Source organism: Schistocerca serialis, chromosome 6, assembly GCF_023864345.2.
Source record: "Schistocerca serialis cubense isolate TAMUIC-IGC-003099 chromosome 6, iqSchSeri2.2, whole genome shotgun sequence".
Taxonomy (NCBI): domain Eukaryota; kingdom Metazoa; phylum Arthropoda; class Insecta; order Orthoptera; family Acrididae; genus Schistocerca; species Schistocerca serialis.
Genome location: NC_064643.1, coordinates 175,570,844 through 175,576,280, shown reverse-complemented (window position 1 = coordinate 175,576,280; position 5,437 = coordinate 175,570,844).

The following is a 5,437-nucleotide window of genomic DNA, read 5'->3' as shown; positions in this document are numbered from 1 at the left end:
AGGAGAATATGTGGTTGGGACAAGGAATGAAAGAGGAGAAAGACTAATTGAGTTCTGTAACAAGTTTCAGCTAGTAATAGCGAATACCCTGTTCAAGAATCACAAGAGGAGGAGGTATACTTGGAAAAGGCCGGGAGATACGGAAAGATTTCAATTAGATTACACCATGGTCAGACAGAGATTCCGAAATCAGATACTGGATTGTAAGGCGTACCCAGGAGCAGATATAGACTCAGATCACAATATAGTAGTGATGAAGAGTAGGCTGAAGTTCAAGTCATTAGTCAAGAGGAGTCAATACGCAAAGAAGTGGGATACGGAAGTACTAAGGAATGACGAGATACGTTTGAAGTTCTCTAACGCTATAGATACAGCAATAAGGAATAGCGCAGTAGGCAGTACAGTTGAAGAGGAATGGACATCTCTAAAAAGGGCCATCACAGAAGTTGAGAAGGAAAACATAGGTACAAAGAAGGTAGCTGCGAAGAAACCATGGGTAACAGAAGAAATACTTCAGCTGATTGATGAAAGGAGGAAGTACAAACATGTTCCGGGAAAATCAGGGATACAGAAATACAAATCGCTGAGGAATGAAATAAATAGGAAGTGCAGGGAAGCTAAGACGAAATGGCTGCAGGAAAAATGTGAAGACATCGAAAAAGATATGATAGTCGGAAGGACAGACTCAGCATACAGGAAAGTCAAAACAACCTTTGGTGACATTAAAAGCAACGGTGGTAACATTGAGAGTGCAACGGGAATTCCACTGTTAAATACAGAGGAGAGAGCAGATAGGTTGAAAGAATACATTGAAAGCCTCTATGAGGGTGAAGATTTGTCTGATGTGATAGAAGAAGAAACAGGAGTCGATTTAGAAGAGATAGGGGATCCAGTATTAGAATCGGAATTTAAAAGAGCTTTGGAGAACTTACGGTCAAATAAGGCAGAAGGGATAGATAACATTCCATCAGAATTTCTAAAATCATTGGGGGAAGTGGCAACAAAACGACTGTTCACGTTGGTGTGTAGAATATATGAGTCTGGCGACATACCATCTGACTTTCGGAAAAGCATCATCCACACAATTCCGAAGACGGCAAGAGCTGACAAGTGCGAGAATTATCGCACAATCAGTTTAACAGCTCATGCATCGAAGCTGCTTACAAGAATAATATACAGAAGAATGGAAAAGAAAATTGAGAATGCGCTAGGTGACGATCAGTTTGGCTTTAGGAAAAGTAAAGGGACGAGAGAGGCAATTCTGATGTTACGGCTAATAATGGAAGCAAGGCTAAAGAAAAATCAAGACACTTTCATAGGATTTGTCGACCCGGAAAAAGCGTTCGACAATATAAAATGGTCAAGCTGTTCGAGATTCTGAAAAAAGTAGGGGTAAGCTATAGGGAGAGACGGGTCATATACAATATGTACAACAGCCAAGAGGGAATAATAAGAGTGCTCGTATTAAGAAGGGTGTAGGACAAGGCTGTAGCCTTTCCCCCCTACTCTTCAATCTGTACATCGAGGAAGCAATGATGGAAATAAAAGAGAGGTTCAGGAGTGGAATAAAAATACAAGGTGAAAGGATATCAATGATAGGATTCGCTGATTCCTGAGTGAAAGCGAAGAAGAATTAAATGATCTGCTGAACGGAATGAACAGTCTAATGAGTACACAGTATGGTTTGAGACGAAAATCGGAGAAAGACGAAGATAATGAGAAGTAGTAGAAATGAGAACAGCGAGAAACTTATCATCACGATTGATGGTCACGAAGTCAATGAAGTTAAGGAATTCTGCTACCTAGGCAGTAAAATAACCAATGACGGACGGAGCAAGGAGGACACCAAAAGCAGACTCGCTATGGCAAAAAAGGCATTTCTGGCCAAGAGAAGTCTACTAATATCAAATACCGGCCTTAATTTGAGGAAGAAATTTTTGAGGATGTACGTCTTAAGTACATCATTGTATGGTAGTGAAACATGGACTGTGGGAAAACCGGAACAGAAAAGAATCGAAGTATTTGAGATGTGGTGCTATAGACGAATGTTGAAAATTGGGTGGACTGATAAGGTAAAGAATGAGGAGGTTCTACGCAGAATCGGAGAGGAAAGGAATATGGGGAAAACACTGATAAGGAGAAGGGACAGGATGATAGGACATCTGCTAAGTCATGAGGGAATGACTTCCATGGTACTTGAGGGAGCTGTAGAGGGCAAGAACTGTAGAGGAAGACAGTGATTGGAATACGTCAAGCAAATAATTGAGGACGTAGGTTGCAAGTGCTACTCTGAGATGAAGAGGTTAGCAGAGGAAAGGAATTCGTGGCGAGCCGCATCAAACCAGTCAGTAGACTGATGACCAAAAAAAAAAAAAAAAAAAAAAATTGAGTGCGCCACGGTGGAGCACGTGGTCCCAGCAGCCAATAGCAACGTACTGTATCAGGTATTTAAGCGCCTGCCCCTCTCTCTCTCTCTCTCTCTCTCTCTCTCTCTCTCTCTCTCTCTCTCCTTCTCTCTCTCAGCAGGCAGTTTGATATTCGCGCTAGTCTGTCGACATCTCGCCTACAGACAGCCTGTTTACTTGGTTTCCGTGTACGAGTGGACGTTGTGGATTCGTGAGGTTTCGCTTTTGACCACGTTGCTATTTGCCTTTTGTTGTGCCTTAGGTTTTTCTCGGTCATCCTTCCTTGTTCGTGTCCGTCCTTCCCCGTTGGTTTTGTTTGTTCGCGGGCCGCTCCCGTTTGGTCCCGCAGTGCTTTCGTTCTCGGCCGATCGCGGTTACAACAGCTGCATGCCTATGTCAGGCGGCGTAAGCGCGCTACTCGTGAGACTGGCCTCTGCGCTGGCGTCCGAGACATACGAGGCGAGCTGAGCGGCAGGATGCGATCGCGCTGCGGTCTTGGGCGACCACCAGGTCTTTTCTAATGCGAAAGATCACTCCGTTCCAGGGCACAGCTATCGCGGTGCCCAATGTTGCACCGATGGTGGGGAGCAGGGGAGGGTGGATGGCGCGGTCGTGTCTGCCCAGACTGCGCAGACAGGCAGAGGTCCCTCCTTCGCGGACCGGTGGCGACAGAGATCACGTCGAGGATTCCCGACTAACACACGGCAAGCACCGGGTGTGCTCCTGGCTTCCCGAACGTGATGTACTCGTCTGGCCAGCATTGAAATGCTGGTTCCCGGCGCTGAGTTCGCGGAGTGGCTGCGTTTGTGGGCCACGGCGAACCGTCTGGAACAGGGCAACGACAGGAGTCCGGCGTAGCTGTCGACGTCGCGAAAATCAATCGAGGCGGAGTGGCTCCTCGAAGGCTGGCCCAGGGTACTGACACCAGGGACGGCGTCACTTACGTGGAAGTCTTGTTGCCGCTGCAGGAGCGACGGCCGGCTAAGGCCGATGTCCGAGGCTTGTGGCCTGATTTCGGCATTCGTGGTCTGACGACACGGAAACCGACTGCGCTGTTCAGTGACCAGCTTCTGCTGCCTGGGTGCGGCCTCGCTGCAGTTCTGGGCTCTGACTTCTGCCTCAAGTTCTCCTATTGTTTTGTCCCCTTATATTATTCTCATTGTTCTCCACACATTCCTTTCTTAGCCGATTCTGGTCATTCCTTACATTACCAGTACATTTTATCTTCAGTGCCATTAGGTTGTTTTTTCTGATAATTCAATGATCCATCACCACACGATTCCGAGTTCAGCACAACTTTGAAAAACAGAAAGGTCTTGATCGCACCAGTTATTTACTAAGCGTTTCAGAATGTCACTGTCAGGCTGAAGCTGTGGAATAAATCGTACAAGGAAATCACAAAATACGCAAAATAACATAAGTAACCATCGTAGTAATCCATATGGAGAATTTTCAGTTATTGTCGTATTTACAGTTAAACAAATAATTTTAGTAAAGCTGAACACATAGTCTGAGTATAATACAGATCTCATCTGATGTAGATATTAAGATATCTCAGAAGTAAACAAAGGCTGGTAGGTGATTCTAGCACTGATGGGAGAAATCAAATGAAAGAGTAATGTTTACATTGTACTACAGTAGTTGATCGTTCCAAACGTGTCTTGTGTTTTGATTAGTGACTAGGGAAAGATCTCTATTATATTGTCCATACGATGTTACCTAACGACGCACATTTCAATCTATGTAACTTTTACTTGCTTTCATTGTATGAGTTTCTTCTTTATAAAAGTAAAATAAATGTATTTGCATCAAGTTGTTCACAATCTTCTGACATCATCACAATGAATAGTTAAATGATAGCTGTAACAGTAGTATTTGACTTCATCTCTATGGCCACTGCTAGCGCCACCTTTTGCCTCCATTTCTAAGATAGCTTAATCGCCACAGTTAATTTGGCACTAGTTTTCTTCGAATAGACAAAGGCACTGTCAAATATATTTATATGAGACGACATCTGTACTATATTCTGTCTACGTGCTCACGTTCGCGAGCTTATTACTAAAGTTTGATTTAAATGTACGATATTAACTGAAAACTCTGTATGTGTATTACTAAGATGCATATATATATATATATATATATATATATATATTTGCCAGCATTAATTTCCTTGCACATTTTATGCCACATCTTGAGTTTGATGATGAAATTTTGAAATACCTAACGCTTCATAAAGAATTGTGCGATCAAGGCCTAAGTAAAGTTCAAAGTTGTACCAAATCTGAATGGTCGCCTGCCTCTATCATGGATGTATTTCTCCGTCAAGTAACAGAATTCTGTGTTTCAGACGTAGATTCTCACAAATTTTATGTTGCAGGCAGAGTTCAATTCGTGGGTATTGCTTTTTTTGTTTATGCTAGACTGTTTTTCGCGATCTCTCTAGTCCAGCATCAAGCGCGATGTCAGAATTGCCTCTGATGCCTTCACCTTTCCTAAAGTCAAAATATCGTTATGTAACCGATCTTAAATTTTCTTTACGTGCTTTTTTTGTGAATAGATCTTGTAAGCAAGATGGACATGGATGGACAGACTGTGTAATAGTTCTCGCTTATATCAGGTGTTGGTATTCCTACTATTTCGTATTTTACTTACTCATTTAGGCCGTCAATGGACTACGAATATACAGTTACCTTCACTCGTCAAGCGTCAGTGCATTTCGTCAGTATTTCTTCATTGTGTGGCTCATCCCACTTCGTTCCTTACCCAGGAGTACAGTTATTTACTCTTCTCGCTTTCTCGCTGTTCTTGCTCTGAACCAATCTGCTTTCAACATCTTCTGTGCAGATCTCATATCCCGCAAGATACTGATGAACTTATTTCACCCATGGGAGGAGTGATTTACTGTTCCACTAGAAAGGCAATGTCTCGTTTAAAACCCTCCTACATTTTCGTTGAGATATTTTCGAGTTTTCTGTTTCCTACATCTTTTGTACAAATTTAATATTTCCATAGGTACTGATGAACTTATTTCA